At 38.9% G+C, this 25,241-nt stretch overlaps 1 pseudogene across 1 annotated transcript in view; it reads right to left on the bottom strand.

The window, feature by feature from the left end:
- Positions 1-7,610: 7,610 nt before the first annotated feature.
- LOC306878022 (threonylcarbamoyladenosine tRNA methylthiotransferase-like) overlaps positions 7,611-25,241 on the bottom strand; it is a 224,272-nt pseudogene continuing 206,641 nt past the window's right edge. Inside the window, exons 10-12 of the transcript in view lie at positions 14,399-14,482; positions 7,885-8,018; positions 7,611-7,653 (exon numbers count right to left, since the gene is read on the bottom strand). The product of the transcript in view is annotated as a threonylcarbamoyladenosine tRNA methylthiotransferase-like (transcript). The remainder of the gene's footprint in view (positions 7,654-7,884; positions 8,019-14,398; positions 14,483-25,241) is intronic.

Raw genomic sequence — 25,241 nt, 5'->3', positions numbered from 1 at the left:
CTAGAGCTTTAAATCTACAAACTCCAAACTCAGCCCAGGTCTTCAGACTGATCTCACTTAGTGTGCTATATCTTATCTAACTGATCGGACTTATGGTTTTCATAAAAATGAAGATTAAAAATCATAAAAATCCCATAGATTTACATTGACGGAATGTTCAGATGATCCAAGACTATTCAAACTCCACCTGTCAAAATTCAAATCTAAACACACTGAAGCCCATTAGACTCAATCAGACTTCCCTTCTATGTACTATTTCTAACCCATTCAAACTCATCTAATATTTCTAATCTATCTATCTATCTATCTATCTATCTATCTATCTATCTATCTATCTATCTATCTATCTATCTATCTATCTATCTATCTATCTATCTATCTATCTGTCTGTCTGTCTGTCTGTCTAAAATCGGACTATTTCTATCTATCTATCTATCTATCTATCTATCTATCTATCTATCTATCTATCTATCTATCTATCTATCTATCTATCTATCTATCTATCTATCTATCTATCTATCTATCTATCTATAATCGGACCATTTCTATCTATCTATCTATCTATCTATCTATCTATCTATCTATCTATCTATCTATCTATCTATCTATCTATCTATCTATCTATCTATCTATCTATCTATCTATCTATCTATAATCGGACCATTTCTATCTATCTATCTATCTATCTATCTATCTATCTATCTATCTATCTATCTATCTATCTATCTATCTATCTATCTATAATCGGACCATTTATATCTATCTATCTATCTATCTATCTATCTATCTATCTATCTATCTATCTATCTATCTATCTATCTATCTATCTATCTATCTATCTATCTATCTATCTATCATCTGACTATTTCTATCTATCTATCTATCTATCTATCTATCTATCTATCTATCTATCTATTTATATATATATCATCTGAATCTATCTATCTATCTATCTATCTATCTATCTATCTATCTATCTATCTATCTATCTATCTATCTATCTATCTTCTGAATCTATCTATCTATCATCTGACTATTTCTTTCTATCTATCTATCTATCTATCTATCTATCTATCTATCTATCTATCTATCTATCTATCTATCTATCTATCTATCTATCTATCTATCTATTCTATCTTCTGAATCTATCTATCTATCATCTGACTATTTCTTTCTATCTATCTATCTATCTATCTATCTATCTATCTATCTATCTATCTATCTATCTATCTATCTATCTATCTATCTATTCTATCTTCTGAATCTATCTATCTATCATATGACTATTTCTTTCTATCTATCTATCTATCTATCTATCTATCTATCTATCTATCTATCTATCTATCTATCTATCTATCTATCTATAATCGGACTATTTCTATCTATCTATCTATCTATCTATCTATCTATCTATCTATCTATCTATCTATCTATCTATCTATCTATCTATCTATCTATAATCGGACCATTTCTATCTATCTATCTATCTATCTATCTATCTATCTATCTATCTATCTATCTATCTATCTATCTATCTATCTATCTATCTATCTATCTATCTATCTATCTATCTATCTATCTATCTATAATCGGACCATTTCTATCTATCTATCTATCTATCTATCTATCTATCTATCTATCTATCTATCTATCTATCTATCTATCTATCTATCTATCTATCTATCTATCTATAATCGGACTATTTCTATCTACCTATCTATCTATCTATCTATCTATCTATCTATCTATCTATCTATCTATCTATCTATCTATCTATCTATAATCGGACCATTTCTATCTATCTATCTATCTATCTATCTATCTATCTATCTATCTATCTATCTATCTATCTATCTATCTATCTATAATCGGACCATTTCTATCTATCTATCTATCTATCTATCTATCTATCTATCTATCTATCTATCTATCTATCTATCTATCTATCATCTGACTATTTCTATCTATCTATCTATCTATCTATCTATCTATCTATCTATCTATCTATCTATCTATCTATCATCTGAATCTATCTATCTATCTATCTATCTATCTATCTATCTATCTATCTATCTATCTATCTATCATCTGACTATTTCTATCTATCTATCTATCTATCTATCTATCTATCTATCTATCTATCTATCTATCTATTTATATATATATCATCTGAATCTATCTATCTATCTATCTATCTATCTATCTATTCTATCTTCTGAATCTATCTATCTATCATCTGACTATTTCTATCTATCTATCTATCTATCTATCTATCTATCTATCTATCTATCTATCTATCTATCTATCTATCTATCTATCTATCTATCTATCATCTGACTATTTCTATCTATCTATCTATCTATCTATCTATCTATCTATCTATCTATCTATCTATCTATCTATCTATCATCTGACTATTTCTATCTATCTATCTATCTATCTATCTATCTATCTATCCTAGCGACATGCTAGCAACATGCTAGTCACTTGCTAGACATGCTAGTATCATGTTAATGATGCTAAAAACATGCTAGCGACATGCTAGTAACAAGCTAATCATGGTAGCGACATGCTAATCATGCTAGAAACATGGTAGGAAACATGCTAATCACTTGTTAATTATGCTAGCGACACGCTAGTATTATGCTAATCATGCTAGAAACATGCTAGCAACATGCAAAATATATTGCTAAACATGCTAACGACATGCTAGTAACATGCTAATCATGTTAGAGACATGCTAGTAACATGGTAATCATGCTAGCAACATGCTAGCAAAATGCTAGTAACATGCTAGAAACATGCTAGCGACATGCTAGAAACATGCTAGCGACATGCTAGTAACATGGTAATCATGCTAGCGACATGCTAATAGCATGTTAATCATGTCTCAACAAACTTTATCTAGTTAATCATACTGTCTTTAATAATTTCATAATACACTTGAAGTTTATCTTTTTTTCATTGCATCTCTGCTTTTCTCCCTTTTTGTCTTACGTCCCAAGTGCTGTCATTAAGCTATGGCTGATACTTAACTTCAGATGTTACTATTTTAAATTGAATTAAACTGATTTATGACAATTAACAGATGCACTTTCCCTGTATTTATAGATGTCAGACATAAACTTACTGCAGAGGTTGAAAACACATCTAAAACCACATTTGCATCACAGCACTGACTGACCCGCTCACCAAAGACATAAATACAGCTGCTGTCATTGGCACATGACCGCATAACAAACATCTGCAGAAATCAGTAATATGTGCTTTGAGAAAATGGCTGAAGTCACTCAGAAGATGGTGAATAACATCACATCAGCTCAAAACAACTTACTCTACCATCACTTAATGTTTCTCTTCCAGATGTGATGTGTGTAGAATGAGACGGGTGAAGCCAGATAAAGAGGATATGTCTACATCCATCACAGAAACAGCCGGAGTCGGCAGAGAATACCTGGCCAACGGCAATCGCTAACTAAGGAAAGACACACACACACGCAGTAGTGTCATTCAGCACTAACCTCTGTATCTGTCTCATGGTTTCTCTCCAGTGTCTAGAGCAGTTTCAGTCATGCAGCGCTGAATACACACGCGTGTGTTATAAGACCTAATCATCTCAAACTTATTCACACACTCTCTCTGGGGAATCTTCCAATTAGTCCTTCCTGACCCATCAATTAACATCAGTTAACACTAGCAATTGTAATTAGCCCCTAATAAACACAAACAAACACAGAAACATCTAAGATCCTCTCACACACAGACAATCTGAAGAAAGTCCCAGATCTGCAGCGCTCCACATCATTAGCACACACACACACACTGGAGGACAGTTACTGAAGTTCTGCGCAGTGAAGGGTCCTCAGACACACAGGAATAACAGTATTAACAGATCTCAATCATGAGGACAAACTTTCACATACTTTAAGGAGAAAGCTCTCTTATGTCGTTTTAACCCATATGACTGAAGTTCAGTGGAAAGTTCTCTGTACAGTGAAGGTGAGAAGGTTTCGGTTCTGTATTGATGCTGTATGCGAGGATCAGACTGAAATTTAAGTCAATCATCTTGACTTCATTCACTTTCTTCTGTGCTCCACTGAAGGAGAGTCACACAGGTTGAGAAGTAAATAAGGACCTTCACGTCATCTGAAGGTTCAGATCAGCGTCTCTGTTGAACGTTCCGAGATCTGAAAGCAGCTCCAAGAGTTTCTCCTCCCCTGAGCAGGTCTGGGATTAGCGCTGGAGGTCAGCGAGTGAAGACACAAGCACACACCTGCTCTGCTCCTCCTCCTGTCAGCCGCCTCCGCCTCACTGCAGTCACAGCTCCATAAATCAGCAGCCAAAGCTGCATTCATCTGCTCGCTTTCTCTCTAATCATGCATCTGTGGCAGTAGGCGGTCTGCTCTCTTTAAAGCAATGTGACCTTTTTACAAGCAAGTGAAAAAGGAATAAAATGACTGTGGGCACTGGAAAAGAACATGTCACAATGCATTTACAGTACCGGAAACACAGCAGGTTTCCACAAGAGTTTCTGGGAGGCTTTTTGGACTTTATTGTTAATGAACAACCATAACAATCAAATAAAGAATGAAAAATAGATATTGCCTAAAAACGTTCAGCATCATTTTTAACATTAATGGTAGCAGACATCATTGTCTCTGGTCTGTCTCATTTGTGTTATATGTGTACATATGAATTAGATTTGAGAACTGACACAGACGGGAAGATTTTCTGTGATTTACGACTTAAGCCCGGGTTCAGACTATACATTTTTTTTTGGTCGGTTACGACAGTCACTGTGCCAGATTATGTAATTTTGACTCCTAAAATCTTGTCGTGTTTTGAACGAGAAACATGTCAGACTACACAATTCTACCCGAACATTCATCGCTTGCCGTCTTTAATGACGTACATGCTGTCATCGATACGGTGGGACTAGACAGAAGATGCTATGAGCGGAAACAAACAATGGCTAGCAAACAGTGTGATCTACCCTGTCTTCTTATCAGAAAAGCCCCAAAAGAAAGAGAACCTGACAGTGGACACAAATCTGGATTTCATGAAGAGGACAGTATGGACTGTTAAAGAGAACTGAGGTAAAATACTTTTTATTTGACCCTTTTCACTGTCGCGGTAGTCCCTCGAACAAACATCCATACATGCAGGAGTATCCACGAACGCTTCCACCATTTGTAACATTCCAACTAGCAGGATCGATACGATTGTTTAAGCTTGTTTGAAAGCATGCATGAAAGCGCTTCTTTGCTCCTATTGGCCAGTGTCACATCTGACGAAAAAAAATATTAAACATGGTAGTCTTTCTGTGGCGATGTCATGAAGCGTCGCAGACGTGGCATCAGTTGTCATCCCATATGACACACTACAAGAGATAAAACTATTAAATCTTGTGTCCAGATGCCCATTGTAGGTTACGAATCCCACAACACACTACTTCAAGCAGATCGACCCAAAATCGTGTAGTCTGAACAGGGCTTTAGACATATAGCTTTACAAAATGAGGAGAATAAATAAAATTTTATATTCACTACAGTTCAAACATTTGGAATAATTAATGTTTAAAAAGAAGTATCTTCTGCTCACCAAGGCTGCTTTTATTTGAACAAACATACAGTAAAACTTAAAAGCTGTTTACTATGTGAATATATGTTAAAATGTAATTTATTGACTCTGACCCACTTAATGAGCCCAAACTTTTTTAATGGGAATATATATCTAAATCATTAACAAGAAATAATAATTGCTGGTTTGTATAAGTGTCTTGTGTGTGTTGTGAATGAAGGGTGTGTGTCCTCCATGAGTGATCTAGCAGTGATCTGACTGCTTTAACGGTCTCTATTTGTCATTCTGTGCTAATCTGTGACTGCTGTGTTATTTTTCTAGCGGGGAGAGAAACATACGTCCACACAGAGGACATCAAATGATGCTTCAAAATGTGATACAGATTTTAATTTCACACCCCATCAGATTTTACTGCTGCCCTGGCAGACCATAAAACCAGAAAGAGAGAGAGAAAGAGGTGAGCAATCATGGTCCTCCAGCAGTCTAACAGGCTGTTCAGAAAAAAAAAAAAAAGAATAAAGCTTTGTCTGAATGTAAACAACAAGCTGCAAGAAGCAACTCTTTCTTGATGCGTGGTGTCTTTGAGTGGGAAGCACAAGGATTCGTCTTCTTCTCAGGACTGCTGAAGTCATCCAGTAGCTCTGTTCCTCAGCATACAGCAGCAGGACTGTAGTTTCATGGAGGCTTCTAACGGTGTGGAATGAGCTCTGTAAGTACTGTAACGATGATCTGCTGTCTTCAGACAGGACCGAGTTCACTAGCTAACACTCAAGCGCTCCAGGCAACAACAGAGTAACGTGTGTGGAGCCAATTAGAGCGACAGTTCTCGCTCACACCATTCTCCTCTCAGACACACTTCAATTAGTTTCTGCTCTATATAAAGACTTGGACTTCATTATACAGTTCATAAGTGTCGTCTAGCTCTTTCATTTGACAACAAATTGGTCAACGAGTTAGTAAAACTAGATCTTCACCCTACAACACAAGATTTCACACAAGATTTCTCTCTACAAGTCACAGACTTACAAAACTAGACCCTCTGACATCGACATCCGACCAAAACAGTCCAATCACCAGCTTGTCCATTTGAGTAAAACAGCATTCATGCAAGACCCTGCCATGAAATTACTGCAAGACACCTTGAAGACACCGGCACCTTGTGCTTGAGGTAACAGTGATCCGTAGTCTGTCTTATTCTGCTAACAAACCAGCTGCTCATCCCTGGTTAAAGGAATAGCTAACACATGATCTTCTTTCTTCAAATCAAACTACAATAATGATCAATCAATCTATTCTCATACCCAAATCCAAAAAGATGACGCATCAGTAACCAGCAAGGTTTGACTTTACTGATATGTCATCATACTGGATTTGAGCGGGAGTTTGGTTCGGTTTTTGGCTAAATAATCACTTCAGTTTTCCTCTGTTTGTCATATAAAGTGACCATTTCGCTTCAGAAGACTAGGACTAAATCACTTGAATTTTCAAAGAGTGAGTAAACGATGACAGAATGATCACTTTGAAGGATGGTGGCTGGTCAGTCAGTACTTAACCAACTAACAACCTGCTTAAACCAGCTAGAAACCAGCTATTATGTTCTAAAACACTAGCTACCAGCATAAGCGGAACAAGACCTCAAAACGAGATGGTAAGTCTCACAGCAATTAGATGATGTTTAAATTCACAAATAAAAACTATTTTTCCATTTAGCAGGGATGACGTCTTTCATCAGTTCTCTGATAAACTGTTTATATGTATGATTTAGAGAAAGTACCGTAGATCTGGTTCGTTCATACTGTAATAGCTGATTCTTGTGTTTGGTTATTATCAGTAAACCTGTGAACGCACTCTGAATTTCACACTCTCGTCCTAATGTTAAACAGACTGCAAACGGAGTGTGAAGTCTGGACTCTGAGCTGGAGGAAACGGCCTCCAATCTGTCTCGTCCATATCTTCAGATGCAGACAGGCACAGCGTTTGCTCCAGACAGACGCTCTGGCAGCGCAGCGGTCAGCTGGCCATCACAGGCTCTAGGCACGACTGACCATCCCCTCCGCCAGCTTCTGCTCGTCTCTGAAAGACCCCACCATGACTATGACACATTCAAGCTGTCAGACTGAATCTGAACCCATGGAGCTTCTAAACACCTCAAAACTACTCTGGAAATGAAGTCTACAAAGCTGTGATGAGAGGGCAACTTTTCCAAAGTTTCTCCACAGTCCCCCATTTGGACTTTTCTGCCATCTTCAGCGTGTAGAACGAGCTAATGGGAACGGTCATGTTGAGATGGTCCAGCAGACTGACCTGAGAGAGTGAATGGAGGGAGTGAAGACCTGCGCATCCTCCACCAGCCGGCCCTTCATGTAGTGCTTCCTAGCCTCATATATGTCCACCACGATCATCTTCCCTTTGAACTCTGGCTTCTTGGGCACCAGAACCTGCAGACGCATAAAGGAGAATATTATGTAATTGTCACAAATCCTGACCATGCACTTCCGTTCACTTGCCACCAGAGGTCACTCGTTCACCACACTGACTCATGCACCACACCACAGGCACATTACATTGAACTACATTTCCCAACACCCACTGCATTGACACAGCTGTTCACACTGATCACGCTTGCACCTGAGAACCATCTCACAATCACCATCACCCAATCACACACACTACATAAGCTTGGGACATTCTCTTGCTCTCTGCCGAGTATTGTTTAGCCCTGCTACTCTACAAAGCGGTCTCTGTTTATAGTTTTCCTGGTTAGATTTCCTGTGTTCTTATTCCTGCTCGTTCTCCTGGATTATTCTCTCTGCCTTGCCCTGTTTGGATTCTGTTTGCTGCTCGTTTGGATTATTGCTCGTTCTCCTGGATTATTCTCTCTGCCTAGCCCTCTGGATACTGTATGCTGATCGTCGACCCACGCTGCCCTTCGGATTGCTCTGTGTCTTGCCTCTGCCTTACCTGTCTGCTGTTCATTGACCCTGTCTGTCTTGACCATGTTTTGTAATAAAGCTTTGCAAATGGATCCGCACGTCTCACGTCTCGTCAACCCCGTAACAGTAATAAGCATTATATACAAGGATCCACATAAGTGGTACACAGGTGCGCATACACGTCCAAAATAAGAAATGCGTTGGGAAAATAAGTTAATTTGCTTACTGACATGGTCGACAGCTGTTAATGCACAATCATTGCTTTAGATTGACAAACTGTACTACTGTATAAAATCGAACTGGAAGCATAAATCTAGGCTAGGTGCTGCCGGTTTCAGAGCAAAATGCAAAACTGTGATACTTCATTCACTGAAGCACTTTAAAACCCCACAGAGCATAGGCCTACATTTACGCAGGTACCTGCCAAAATAAAAGCTTGTTGGTTTTAGGTTAGAAAATGATAATTCAAGTCAAGTCAAGTCAAATCTGCTTTATTGTCAATTCTTCCACCTGTACGGCGCATACATACAGAGAATTGAAATTGCGTTACTCTCAGACCCTTGGTGCATACAGTTAACATTAAACATGTTCAAATACAGATAATACAGTTTAAACATATGTACATACAACTATACAGATATACAAATGAGGACATTGTAGAAAAATAAAGAAATAGATAAAGTGGCATAAGGCACATGGCAGAATAGATAGAGAGCAAACCAGTTAAATAAAACAAAACTGTGCAGATATATGTGTAGTGCAAGAAGAGCTTGTCAGTAGGGAATTCATTAAAACAAGTAAAAATAAAATAAAACAAGTAATGTATTTCTTAGGTGCACTATAAAATAATTTTATTACTATTCAATACTTGCTTTTTTAATACTCCTGGAGTGCCTCAAGGATCTGTTCTTATATGCAAATGTATTTTTCCACACTGCACAACTCTGTTTTTCCTCCTACTTCTTTAACATCTTGCCTATGTGATCTTAAATTATGGATGGCTCAAAATTTCTTAAAATTGAATAATGAAAAAAAATAATGATGAGAATAAAGAATAATGAGATTCTGTTAGTTAGCCCAAAATCCTTTGTCTCCCCTCATCTTGTAATGCCAAACCAGCAGAGGGAGCCCTCACCTGAATACTGACTGTGCTCCACTCCCTCTGCTTCTCTTATCACTTCCTGTTTGGAACATTTATAAGCATGCTGACCTTTTTAGACCATGCGAAGTATTGCCAGTTACACTGCCTTACCGAGCGTTCATCCTGTATTTAGTTTGCCTTGCTGTGTATGATTCTGCCTGTCTATCTGACCACGATTGTTCTGGATTCTCCCTTCTGCTGTGCCTGCCTGATTCTTCTGATGTTTGTGTTTGGACCTTATGCTTGCCTACTCATCTTTGTCTATTGGATCAACCCTGTACTTGTCGACGGATCGGACTGCTATCCTGGTATTGACCCATTGCCTGAATTCTCGTTTCTGCCTGTTAAAAGTCTGCTTAATAAACTTCTGCTTATGGATTCTAACTCAGCCTCAGCGGCCTCATTACACATCTTTACTTTTCTATTAATATTGACAGAGTTATAGTACAACCTTTCCCCACTGTACGTAATCTTGGTGTACTATTTGATTCTACGCTATGCTTTGAACTCCATATCAACCAGTGTGTCAAGTCCTGTTTTTACCAACTTTACGACGATCACTAAATTTCAAAGATGCTGAAACTGTTATTAATGCTTTTATAACTTCGCGTCTGGGCTATTGTAACTCCTTGTTATATGGCCTATCTAACAAAGCCCTTATTCGATTACAGCTAATTCAAAATGCAGCTGCTCGTACCCTTACACTTACCAAAAAATCTAGTGTGGGTGGCAGGGCTTTCAGCATTTCAGCCCCTAAGCTCTGGAACAAACTTCCTCAAAACCTTTGTGCTGTCTCTTTACTCCAGACCTTTAAAATTGATCTCAAAACTCACTTATTTACAATGTTTTGTTAATTGACTGTCTGCCTCATTTTTATCTGGTACATAAGATGATCTCTGTCTGCTTTGTTTAATCATGTGACTGTATATTTGTATTTGTGTTCACGTTATCTATCAACTTTATGTAAAGCGCCCTTGGGTTTTGAAAGGTGCTATATGACAAAAAAAAAAAAAACATTATTATTTAACAATATTAATAGTATATACAGCTCATAAATGGAAAGGGGAAAATGTTTAAACTGATGGCAAAATCAAACCGCATGAATCTTCTCATGTCCAGACTAATGCTGGAGATCAACAGCTCTTGAGTCGTGGCATTGGCCATCGCTTTCAAACGCCTTCCACCGCCTTCACTGCACACACTAAACCGCTCATTAAAGATTCTCAAACACTCTTCGGGACATGTTCTGCATTTCCATAAAAGCAGCAATGAGCTTATAAGTGTTGATCAGTGTTGTTATTGAGTGAAAAAACAAAAAAACAAGCAAGCATCTTGTTTCTTGTCGTGTGCTGTCATGTTCTTGACGCTGGTTTGCTCCTCTTATCCCAGAGAATCTGAGACTTTCCACTGAGACCCAGAGCAACCTTTAGATCTGCATGAGGTCTGAGGGGAGATGAATCAGTCCAGGCCGTGGAGGCTGAATTGGATTAAAAGCTGTGCGCTTGGCTCGGCAGAAAGCTTAAAGCGCATTACGATTCATCAAAACTCAGACATATCAGAGGATCTGTCAAATACGTTTTCAATTAGGCTGGGAAATAAATGTGTTTTCCTATTCCTCCATCTCTGCCACGGTCAATGTGTGCCGGGAATTTTAATACTTTAGTATGAGAAGACTTATTTTCCCATTTTCTTTTTCATTAATTTACACAAACCCTGAAGGTCAAACACTAGCATTTTAAGGGACAGATAACGTGCTCATATGTCTTTGTCTTGCCTCTATAGAGATGAGTCCTCGCACACTGGAAACCCATTAAGAGCGGTCCACGTTCTGATGGAAATTGAGAATCATGTCTCCATCTCCTTCTCATTGTAAAGTGAACGGTATTTCAGAGCCCCTGGAAGAGGACAAGGCAGCATTTCTTTGAAGCTCTCGAGTCTCTCTGAAAGCGCACGTCTGTGAGAACTGCTGGTTAATACACCAAGCAATACACACTGCAGACGAAATGATGGAGAGTAACATCTCTCTTTAAGAGGCTGGTCATTGAAAGAGTGTTGTTTGAATCCCATATGGAGCGATCCATGAGAAGAGTGAACTGATGAGGATCTAGATGAGTGTTTAACAGCAGCAACTCCTCTCATATAGTTTCTGCATCAGTCCACAGTCTTTGTTCTGCTGAACACAAAGGAAGATTTTCTGAAGAATGTGGGAAACAGAGCAGTTCTGGGGCAATAGTGACTTCCATAGTATTTTTCTTTCCTACTATGGAAGTCAATGGTGCCCCAAAACAGTCTGGTTACAAACTTTCTTCAAAATATCTTCCCTTGTGTTTGGCAGAACAAAGAAATTCATACAGGTTTGGAACTACTTGAGGATGAGTAAATGATGACAGAATTCTCATTTTTGGATGAACTATCCCTTTAACTAGTTGCTTATTAGCATGCCTATTAATAACAAATTGGCTGTTTATTAGTGCTTATAAAACACATATTTTGCATGACCATATTCTACATCCTACCCAATACCTAAACTTAACAACTACCTTACTAACTATTAATAAGCAGCAAATTAGGAGTTTATTGAGGCAAAAGTTAATAGTTTGTTAATAGCAACAATTGGACTTTAAAATAAAGTGTGACAGAATTTTCACTTTTGGGTGAACCATTCTATTAAGCCCCATTTTCAAACATCTAATGATGCTGACAGATGTTTTCACTGTTTATGCTTAAACTTGCTCGCTGCTGTAAGTCCTTGACGAGTTTGAGTGGCTCCGTCTTCAGTTTTGTCTTTGACACGGCGCTGGCAGCTCAAAGGCAGACCATCTTAAGCTCCAAACAACCTGAGCTGAGCTCTTAATCGGCCCCATGTTCATGGTGATCCGCTGAGTGAAGCTGGGCTCTCTCTGATGGATGGTCAGTCACGTCTCAAACGCTCTGGAGAGCGCTCTGGCTTTGAGGCCACAGATCAAGAAGGAAAAGGAGGAGAACAAAAGCAGGAAAAGAAAACAGAGGGCTTGCATCCCAGATTAGAGCTCCCATCCTTTAATGCACAGCCCCGTCCTCAATCAATGGAGCTGGAGATGGCTTTCTGCTGGCATTACAATGAAAGATCAATGGCAGTGGGCGAGACGGGTGACCTCTGTGACCCATGAGGAGTCGGCACTGCTCACGACCGCATTGAACCCGAACCTGAGAGGACTGTGTGACGATAACATCTGCCTCACTTCAGACCATTAACTAGTTAGAAAGGAAAACTATCACTTCTAACAATGCAGAAGATTTAAGTGCATTCAGAAACATTGCTAAACACATCAGGCATCATCAGTGTCTCTCCAAACAGATCACTCTCTTCCAAACCTGTATGATGGACTTTCATTCACAGAACTAAAAAAGGGTTCATATTCTGCTCTATTCCATATAACAGCAGATCATTCAGACATCAAGTTATATAATATTTCTGTGTGAGAACAGATTGAAAGATTGAAATTTGACTTTTTCCTCTCACAATTCAGACTTTTTTTCTCACAAATAAAAAGTTCTTAAAAATTCTCAGAATTGCAAGAAAATAAACATTCCAAATTGTTAGATTAAAAAGTCACAAATACAAATAAATTGTGACAAATACACAATTGTGATATTTATAATTCAGAGAAAAAAAGATAATTGCAAGATGTTGAGAGAGCCAATATTCATATCGTAGACCAGGGTCATTCAAACAGTCATTCCACTGTGCTACTTCTCCATTGTTTTTCTATATAAATACACTCTAGACGGATGTGTTTGACTGCAGCGCTCAAATAAAAGTCAGACTTTGAAACTTTCAGGTTCTGTGTGAATGGACGTACAGTGCTAATGGATCTACAGGCTCAAATGAACATTTTCCCCACAGCTTCGCTCTTTGCACCATCATAGTGTGGAAGCTCTGAATAAAAGCTAACATTTTCCTCAATGGCCTTGTTCGATAGACTTCAGATCCTACAAGCCCCAAACAGTGAAAAGTACCTTGTAAATTATCTGACACTGAGAAATATGTTGTTATGATCAAACCAGTAAATTCTCCAGACAAAAATGACACTTATAGAGAAGTCTTAGCCTGAAGACAAGCCTGCAAACTTCAAACACCTCCAGCACAGGTGTTCACTGACATATCTGAAGATGTCTGAAGTGCGTTTTCACATGGACACTTTGAAACTCAATGCAGCTGAACACTTTTTACATTTATTTTATATTGAAGTCAAGTGTGCTTACAGGATGACCTTGTGTTTGCAGCTGGATTTTAAAGAATAACAGTGCATTCTTTTAACAATATATTACTGTATATATTTATTGATTTGTGCTAAAATTCAAACTTAAAAATTCAAGTAGACAGGCACTTATATATTTTTCTAAAAATATGCTTCTGATTCATAAATGAGTATTCCTGTCCAGATGTGTCTAATTTTTGTAACTGTGCTCAGTGAGATTTAAAAGTTAAAAGTGAAAATTAATTGAATAAACTTCTGACTCAACGTGGAAAGGTTTGGAGTAAAATCAATGCTTTTTATATTAGTAGGACTGAATGGACCACATCACTGGACTATCAGAGCAAAAATGAGCCACGAAGTGCTTCAGACATCATCACTGCTGCAGTTCAGCAGAATATAACTGCGAATTCAAAGACAGGGTTATTATATCTAACTAAAACCTAAATAAATAAATATTAATAAAACCTATGACAGTATCTCAATGACACTAAAGTAGCTTGTACCTGCTCGTAGAACTTGTTGTGTGAGACGTAGTACTGCGAACCGAAGGACTCCTCAGTGACCAGCACACGCTGCCTCTCGCCGATCTGTGAGACGAGACAGAGAAACACACATGAGAAGCTCAAACAGCATCTGAAAGACGTCTGAGTTTATAATGGAGATGAAGAGCTTTCAGCGGCGCACGGCCTCAGCCCTGACAGCAAAAATAAGCAGTGATTAGCCTGTAAACAGGTGACATTTGTACACAGCCTGAATTGTAGAGATGCATTTAACCCATGAATACATGCATGCGCCAGAGAAACAGGGCCATCATTCATTCACATCATTACGTGCTAATTGAAGGAAATCAAAGACGGCTGCAGCGATAAGAGACGGCTGTGTCTGGATCCTGACTACTGTGCTGCCACTTACTGCACGCTGATATTATCTTGATGGACAATGTCTTCTTTCATTCACGCTGTCACAAAGCAACTGTATTTAATGGGTTTGAAGAAGCCTTTGTGTGCAGTCCTGCAGTTTACCACTCAAATCAACACAACCAGAGACAGACATTGTGAATAACACAAATGCAAACACACATCGATGCACAGCACGATTTCAGAGGGAACACAAATGTGTGTGAATCGTAGCCTTCAGAATGAAAGAGAGATGGGGATGATGGGCAGAGAGATGCTTTATGAGATCCAGATTGCCCTCATTCTGTTATCTGGAGCATCTGGCCTTTAGAAATCACAAAAGCACAACACGCATCCAATCAATGGCATCCAAATAACAGCATCTTTCTAAAATACATCACAGGATGACTGTGAATGAAGAAAAGGAGAGGACGCTGATGTTCTTCATCAGTGGTGCATTGGTTCGGTCAGCAGAGGTCAGAGGTTAATAACAGCTCCACACTGTTTGTGCTTCAGCTCTTCTGGAGATGAAGGCCCGTCTCAGCTGATCGCCGGCATGACGCTCGCTGTCAAAGCACTTAACAAGTGACTGAGCTCTGGAAAAATGACCTTTCATGTGGCTGGAAATGCAGTTTTTCAGTGCTGAAAATAATCCTACATCTCAAACTCTGGAGAAATCAAAGGCACTGCAGAAAAACCTCGTCCCCGAAGTTACAAAAACATTAAAAATGTCATTTCTTCTCAATGACTGACCCTCATCACACACTGCCAAATTCTGTTAGACCAAAAACTATTGATCACCCTCATATTGATCCAAACCCATATGCTGTTATAATCACTAAACCTAACTAACCTATTACAAATGAATAAAAAAGACGTAGAAACACCTAGTGCCAATCTTGGCTGTAACTTCACTCTTAAAATAAAGGCTCCAAAAGCGTGTTATTGCAGTGATGCCATAGAAGAACCATTTTTGGTTCCCCAATGAACCTTTCAGTGAATAGTTCCTAAAAGAACCATTTTGAAAGTTTTTTGAAAGGTTCTTCATAGAACTATTGATGCAAAATAAAATGAGAAATAAAGAACCTTTATTTTTAAGAGTGATGACAAACTGTAAACTTGTCACTTCAATCTGATTGGCTGGTTGGAATATTGTTGAAGGATCAAACAAATGTTCTTTACTAAATTTTGTTTCTAACGTTTTAAATATGGATAGTTTTCTTATAAAAATATTTGGAAGAGCCATGATGTATTTTTAATATAATTCAGATTGGGTTCTTCTGAAAGAAGAAAGTCATATTCACCTGGGATGGCTTAAGGGCGAGAAAATCATGGGGTAATTTTCTATTCCTTTCAAATACTTGGAACGTAGTGAATGACCTTTAGAGGATGTATGGATGACCTTTATGGTGTTTTTACTCGTTATAACAGTCGTAGTCACTGTATGGAAAAGCTGTGAAGGTTCATGAACTAATCCAACACCGATGCTCTCGTGACTGGTTGGAAAATGTCGCTTACTTAAAAACTGCCATTCAAAAGCTTCACAAATAGATTTTGACAGATCAACTTCTATTTTTTTTTTTAAATGGAGAAATTATAAATTTTATGTAAAATCTGAAGTTCAGGAAGCATCTATAAATATAACGGTTCATGATGATGCAAATTCTAGTACATAGGACTGTACATCAAATCACACAGACATCACATAAGCTATTGATAATCAGCACTTATACTGCAGTAAATGAACACCAAAGAACTGAGTGGATTCAGTAAGGGGTTATCAGCGACTAGCCGTGGAGGCAAAGGACCGCCCGACGCAAAGCGGAGTGCATTTAAAATCCTTTAATGCATGGCTAGCCGTTGATTATCCTGCTTATTCCATGGTCATTTGCCAAGTTATAGACAAGTTAAAATTTGTATTGCTCTTTGCAGCGCAATATTTTAACGAATGGGTAAAAATGACAGTTATTTTCGTCAGATGCGGTTCGTTAGATCTAGCATTCTGCCCGCTTCAAATCAGACACAGAGACCACATTTATTTGAATTAATTCGGCTATAGCATGTATTTCAATTAATTATCGATCAATCGAGAGCGAGAGAGAGAGATGACAGTTGTGTGTGCGTTACCTGCTTGCTGCGTCTGCGCATCTCTCTCTACAAACAACTAATTAATTCAAAAACACCTCGTTGTTGAGGAATATAATGTAGCAATCTAGTATCTAGGCTATTTTATGAATAAAAATCGTGGGGAAGCATTGACAACAAGTATAATTTATGTGTGTGTGCAGCGCAATTTGCGATCTCTCTCTCTCTCTCTGTGTGTGTGCGCGAGTGTTGTGTGTTTGTGTGCATCAATTAAAGCAGCGCATTAATATAGAACGGTGATTAAACTGACTTGGAACTACCTGTGCATTAAATGGTTATACTGCATACCGGCCAGCCAATCAGAATCCAGTAATCAGACAGACCATGGAATAAACCGTATTAACAGTGAACAGAAGAAACTCCTCTGGTCTCAGATTAAGTTCATGTATGTCATGAAATCATGTTTAGAGTGTGTGATGGGTGCAGGACAGCAATGTGAAAAACACCACTCGTTTTACTGTTCTAATGAGAAAAACACAGCCATCAATCTGGATGAAAGTGAAAGCAGTGATTGGTATCGCTTGAGCGCAGTCTTAACAGAGAAACCTCCACGACTGTGTCTGCAAACTGATTCAGGATCTGATCGCTTTTACAAATGAGGAGATTAAGAAACATCCAATTCTGCAAAGAACAACACAAGCACATGATCAGGAAGGACAGTGAGAGTATGTGGATGAATTACTAAACGCTCTCACAGCACACGAGCCACGACTGAAGCTCTAATGAAACTGACAGGAACCTTTAATGAGGACAGAATCTCCCACATGAGTTTGAGGCAGAACACGAGCGGTTTTCATCAAGAGTTCAGGTTTAAACTCACATGAATGTATGAGGGAAAGTGATAAATGAATGCATGGCTACTCATGTTTGATGCATGCACAATTATTACAAAGGAATATCTACAGGTCTCTGTGATGGGTGTCAAAGGTTCCCTCAAAGAGAATGGAGGACTTTGAGTCTAGCCGTAGGTGGCGAGGAACACGTCTGGTTAATGTTCAAAGCTGCTGTCAGGCGCTAGCAGCGATCACAGACGCACCTCCTCAGGCTCCACGGGCCCAAGAAGAGCTAACAAAAGGAAAGATATGCCCATACTCACAGAATCAAGCTGCTTACCATGTTGTTCTGTGGGCAATTTAACCCGACGAGAAGCTGCTTCCTTAGCAAGAAGCAGTGATTTATACACTCACATTCAAAGCACACAGGTGTGACTGAAGGAGTTATTCACCAAACAGAGAACGTTCTGTCGTTGTTTACTCACTCTCATGTCATCCATGTGCTGATGAATCTTCATGCAGCTCCTTTCTTTTTAATCACAGTCCAAAGCCTGTCGAGCATCAAGATGATCAAACACCATAACAGTTTCCAAATGATTCAAATCTTCAGAAGTTACTGTCATTGTGTGATGAAAATGTAAGTTATTTACCAATCATCTTCCCCTCCAGAGAGTCGTTCAGTTAATGCTGAGATCAGAACACTGAGTCATTGAGCTGAACCTGATCAGGCTCAAACGAACGATTCATTACCCGATTCACTTCTCAAGTTCAATGGTCCTGGGAAGAATATCAGTGAATCTCTGGTCAGAATCATTGCAGGACTTTCACATGCATTCAGCAAATGAATCACAACAACTGCTGTATGCATTGTGTTCATGGGAAAAATAACAGCACACAGAGAATTTATATTAGTATAAGCTGCTGTAATAAAACATGTAATCTCTAAAAATAATGTATTTTCTAATGAATCAATATCAGCGATAGGGTTTACGCTGAATCGTTAACACAGATATCTGGAGCATCCAGCGCTCTTCAGCTCGAGAGGGAAGGCCAGACTTTCAGTCTTTATGAAGTTTTAACAGCGTGGTCGGACCGATGCTGATGAGGAGGAGGAGCACATCACCATACTGAAACATACATCAGAGGAGAGCAGAGAAGATCTCAGGAGATCTACAGCCGACGAACAGCGTCCAGCGTGAAGTTTGTTCTGGAAACACTCGCCTGCTCCGCTGGCGTTTGATCACACATTTGATATTCCCTCTTAATTGAGCCTAATCCTGATCGTGAACCACAGCATTGACAAATCAAAGGAAGAGCGGGGATTACGATCCTGCGAATCCCGTCATATGAAAGCGCAGGATGAGAAGCAGAGGATGTTTGTTATGGAATCTCTTCTTCACTGCTGTCATGAGCGAAAACAAACAGAGCCGGGCCTGGATTTGAATCAAAAGAGAATAATAATTACAACGGTCCAGCACAAACACGCCTGCTGATCTGCACGGCTTTACGGGCGACGTGAGAGGATTCACATCACAGCCTTTCAGGAGATAAAGAGCAGAAGACTCTCCGGTGAGCTTCAAACGATTCCTGCAGGAACGAGAATCTCTGATCTGTGTGAGTTCAGCTCAGGATTCACACGCTTCGAGGTTAAGATGATGAACATGTTCTAATTGATAATCAATCCAAACAACAATCAGAATTAATTAAACTCAAGCGTTCGGGGCTTGAGACTCTTTCAGCAGAATGAATCATCTTTTTGAATTCCACTCCACTGCTTTTCCATTGTTTTCTATATGAAGATGCACTCGATGAGTGTATTTGAGCTGTTGTATCTTCTCATGTTTTTTTATCTCATTTTTAGAAGTAAGAAACGTGTTCTGTGTGAACGCCCTCTGAGATGAACGACTGAACACGACAAACACTGCAGAGCTGAAGCAGAAGAAACACATCTATAGTTTTTCACACATAAAATGTCACTTTAACTCATCCAAAGCAGTGCATCTTTGACTCTACAATAAACATTTAGAGCAAAGCGCCGCCACTCCGCCTCAAACAAACACTGAGAGCACAGGCGCCATTCTCTGATACACAGCCACACGTGAAACTAACACCAAAATCTAATTACAGCCCTTTAATTTAGTGTCTGCTGTTACCGTGACAACCCACCCAGACTTCAAGATTCAAGATTCAAGAGTTTTATTTGTCACATACACAATTATACAGAGTATAACCAGCAGTGAAATGTAGATCAGGTCCGCTCCAAGGACAGTACAATGGTATAGACAAATATTAAGAAAAAGAAAAGTAGAAAAAAATAAAAAGAATAAAATAAAAGATAAAAAAATATAAATATAAATGTGCAGGTCAGTATGTTGTTGATTTAAATAGTAATAAGAGGAATGTGCAAAAAGTTGTACAGGGTATTTAAATAGCAGCACATGAGGTAGAGAATACTTATGAATAGCTATTGATATGGTGATATTTACATGGAGTCAAGTGATGTTATGACACAGAGTTAGAGTTTAGGAGCCTGATGGCCTGGGGGAAGAAGCTCCTCCTAAGTCTCTCAGTTTTTGCCATCAGGCTACGGAAGCGCTTACCAGATGGAAGCAAAGTGAATAGATGGTTACCAGGGTGATTTGAGTCCTTGATGATTTTGACAGCTCTATTTTTGCAGCGTTTGAGGTAGATGTCCTGCAGAGAGGGGAGAGCAGACCCTGAGATGCGCTCAGCTAAGCGCACAACTCTCTGTAGTGCTTTGCTGTCCTGATTGGAGCTGTTTCCATACCACACTGAGATGCACTGAGTCAATACACTTTCTATGGTCCCTGAATAGAAAGTTTTCAGGATTGCTGGTGAGACCCTGAATTTCCTCAGCTGTCGCAGATGGTACAGTCTTTGCCTGGCTTTCTTAACCTGTGTTTGGATGTGTGTAGTCCAAGACAGGTTCTCGGAGATGTTTACACCGAGGTACTTGAAGCTACTCACCCTCTCCACAGGGGTCCCACTGAACCTGAGAGGAGTGTAGGGCTGCTGCTATCTCTTCCTAAAGTCCATGATCAGCTCTTTAGTTTTGCTCACATTCAGAGAGAGACAGTTGTCCTGGCACCATGATGTGAGTCTCTCTACCTCATCCAAGTATGCAGTCTCATCATTGTTGGAGATGAGGCCTAGAACCACAGTATCATCAGCGAATTTGATAATAGATGTGGAGCTGTGAGAGGACACGCAGTCATGCGTGTAGAGAGAGTAGAGCAGGGGACTCAGGACACAGCCCTGTGGGGCTCCTATGTTCAGAGTGATGGAGTTTGAGGTGAACTGGCCAACTCTCACCACTTGAGGTCTGCCGGTGAGGAAGTCTTGAATCCAGTCACAGAGTGAGGAGTTTAGGCCGAGGTCTGTGAGTTTAGATGCCAGCTTGATGGGGACTATAGTGTTGAAAGCTGAGCTATAGTCAATGAATAGCAGCCTTACATAATTCCCATTGTTGCTGTCCAAGTGTGTGAGGGAAGAGTGGAGGACGTGAGAGATGGCATCGTCCGTGGATCTGTTTGGGCGATAGGCAAACTGAAGAGGGTCCAGAGTATCAGGGATGGAGGAGCAGATGTGGCTCTTTACAAGTCTCTCAAAAACCTTCATGACTATAGATGTGAGGGCAACTGGGCGATAGTCATTCAGGCAAGAGGGTTTATTGTTCTTTGGCACAGGGATAATAATGGATTTTTTGAATGAGGTGGGAACCACGGAGGTAGCAAGGGACTCATTAAGGATATAAAATGAAGACTTAAGACTTAATGAAGACCATCATGCTGGACTATACAATGTGAAAAGAAACAAGGACAAAAGAGTACACGAAGAAGTGATTAAAGAAGAGAAACTGAGGCAGAACATCACAAACAAGAACAAAACATCACCACTGGTGCATGTGCTATTTATACATTACAGCTTAGAAGAGGGAGAGAAAAAAACACCACTGACACACACACACACACACACACGCACACCACATATTCAGTCTTACTTTGCGTTATCCTTAATTACCCATACAATTAACGCTATTTCTGCAAATTTATTCCTTTTTTTGCTAAGTGTTATTATTTTCTTCATTTATTTGCACGTTTATATTTTATATCCTTAATTTATTCAATATAATAAACGAATAATCTTCTGATTGTTAATATTACATGTCAACTCCATTATTTAATTTGATTCACATCTGCCTTATTCTGACTGCAAATGCTCTTACTCTTTTATGACAGTCTGTCTCACAAAGCAACTAAAATCAAAACACAGAATGTTTCAACAATGTTCAAAATGTGAGATTGACTGAACACTGAAATAATTTCAACACTTATTAATTTAGTAGATGCCAAATGACTTAATAAAGAGGAAGCCAAAAAGGAGGCAGTAGCAGAAGGAGTGCTAGCGATACAAAGTTTTAAACATAGTCTAGAATAGTACAAGCTAGATCAGGGAGGGATATAGGAAACAGTAAAAGGTGGTGGTAATGGTTTTTATACTGTACAAACCGTATTTTCTATCGCCCTACACCTAAACCTACCCCTTACAGAACACTTTGTGAATTTTTACTTTCTCAAAAAAACTAATTCTTGATGATTAATAAGCTTTTGTACCCATGGGGACCTCAATTTAGGTCCCCACTGTGACTCGAGTCCCCATGAGTCTGTGTGTATTCAGGTTTAAAGGTGTCATCGGATGCACATTTTCCACAAGTTGATATGATTCTTTAGGGTCTTAATGAAAAGTCTATAACATACTTTGGTTAAAATTTCTCAATGGTAGTGTAAAAAAACACCTTTCTAAACCTGTCAAAATCAGCTCTGTTTTCAGCACGCTGTTCTAGTCCATGTTGCTTTAAATGCTAATGAGCTCTGCTGACCCCGCCCCTCTCTTTCGTGGAGTGACGACCAGACCATAGATATGTGTAGATCCCCTATTCGACCGCTCCAGATACGTTGACACGTCAGCCATCTTGCATTCACCATAATAATCAATGAATATTCAAAGATATACAAGCGTATAACTTGCTGTTGTAGACGCACACAGTCGATGCGCTCAAAGATTTGCAGACCGTTCCAAAAATGGCAGATGGCTTATGTATCGCGGCCCATAGAAAAAGTCGATAATGAGGCATCTAGGTATATATATCTATGGAGAATACTAAACTTCAGCCACAAAACGGACTAACTAGCATATTATTAAGAAAGGCGATTTGCAAAGATTCATAAAAACCCTTATACTCACTTCTTCTGTAGATAAAGCTGGATCACGAATGATTCATGCAAACACAATTTTCATGTTGCGATTAATTGCTAATGCTTTTATCACAGTATACAGTATTATCGCGATATTGAAATTTAGTTGCAAAAATGTGTTGTCATAATAAAGTATAACAATAACTTTTAATAACTTTTTTCTTATTACAAAAATAACTGAACATTTAAACACAATAAAGCAATACACAAAAAATTTATAAAGTTAAAAATTTTACAGAGATTAAAAAGCAAAAGAATTATAAAGACCAATAGGTATAATTTTACAATAAGATCTCATTAGTTAACCTTAGTTAATGCATTAAAATTAACAATGAGCAATAGCTACATTTGCTACAGAAGTTATTAATCTTTTTTTTTTTTTTTTATACAACTTAGTTCATGTTAAATAACAGTTGTAACTTTTGATTTTAAAGTGTTAATAAAAAATGGAATCACCTAAAATGAATGAATGTTTAGAATAATTTTTCATTGGCAGTTAATGTTAACTAATGAATTAACTAATATTAACGAATGAAGCTCTAATGTAAAGTGTGACTGAACAATAAAGAATCGAAACATTTTCAAACAATGTCTAGGGTATGCTGTAGTCCAGATTAAAATGTTTAAGTATTTGGTTCTGTGATGAACACCATAGCAAATACACAAATCTGAACGGGTATTTATATCATTTAAACACCTTTCAGAAACAGAAAGTAGAGCCGCTGCTTTGTTTCTGGGGTAACGGCTGTGTTTCTGCTGTTAGATCAGCGCCATCTGCTGTCAGAGAGTGAAAGTGCTTTGATCCAGAGCGTCTCTCTCATGCTCCTCCATGTGCTTCTCACCAGTGCTTGTTTACATCACAGAGCGCACGCGACTGACTCAGCATACAGCGTGTTGTGTTGTGACCAGATGATGGGAAAAGTATTCTTAAAACACATCCAAAATTCGGAATAATATGTAATAAATAATTATTCTCTGTATTTTGAAGTGCCCATGATAACAATATCATGCATGTTCATTATCGTGATATCGCATTACCAAATCCCAGCACGTCTAATCAGGAGTGACCAGCTGGTGTACATCACACGTCACATTACACACAACACACAGCAGCACACAGTCAAACACATCACAAAACACAGCCACAGGAAGCAATACATTCAGAATCTGGCAGTGCAGAAGTGAAGAGCCTTCAGTGTGTATCTAATATGATCCACGATAAGATCACAGTTACACTCCCAAACATCAAAGCTGCTGTTAGAAACACACAGGCTTTCACAGAATCCTTCAGTTCTTCAGAAAAACATCTGTGTACTGTCGCTTTAAAAACCCAAAACACTGATCTGATGAACATGAAATCACAAGAACCCTGTTTACCTTAAAACATGTTCCCCATCTGAATGAGACTGATTACTCTGAACATGCTATTCCAAAGAAAACAATTCCTACAAGTTGTGTTACATTTCATTTGAACATGACCATTATGGAAGTAAAATGAATTGAAAAGCTTTTTTAACGCACTCTGCAGTCCAAATGCAAAGGAGCCTGAAAAGAACAGTTCTTGATGAGAGGAGGTGTCAAGATCCACTGAATAGCTTTCATTCTTCTACTGTTGTTCTTTTACAGATCTTGATATCTCACTGTGGATTTTGACATCTTCTACACACCCTTCACATCTCAGGAGAGCAGCTGAAGGTCAAGAGCACTGGATGGAAATGATGCTTCAGAGAACTCTGTGCCTCTAATGTGTCTAAGATTCAAAGGGCTCTTCATCTCCAGAGCATTTCTTCAGGAGAACAACATGACAGACGGTCAGAAAGGGACTGCTGAGGAAGGAATGAAGACATGGCCGAGGAGCAACAGGTCACGGGGAGTTTCTGCTGACCGACACTCAGAGGTCAGCTCCAGTTACGGTCCAAAGCACTGACAACACCGTTCACACAGCTCCAGTGCTTCAGAGGCCAGTTTAGAGCAGAAACAACTATAACACACCCGCAGAAGAAGGTGGCTGGCGTTTGGGAAACGAGTTTGGAAACAACCATTTTGTGTTCTCCTTCAGTTCTGCTAGTAACACAGAAACGACGCCTCACATCTGAAACAGCATCTCACTTCACAATCACTATCTACCTCTTCATGGACAGAGTAATGAACTCCTGGATCTGACCTTTCCAGCTCATGATCGTCGCGTCTGCAGCACTGCATGTGGATAAAGCATGTAAAGCACTGATGACTGGACACTCACTGTCACGTGTGCTT

Source organism: Barbus barbus (genome assembly GCF_936440315.1).
Source record: "Barbus barbus genome assembly, chromosome: 12".
Lineage (NCBI taxonomy): Eukaryota > Metazoa > Chordata > Actinopteri > Cypriniformes > Cyprinidae > Barbus > Barbus barbus.
Note: the sequence above shows the minus strand (reverse complement) of the source record. Positions and strands in the feature narration are given on the sequence as shown.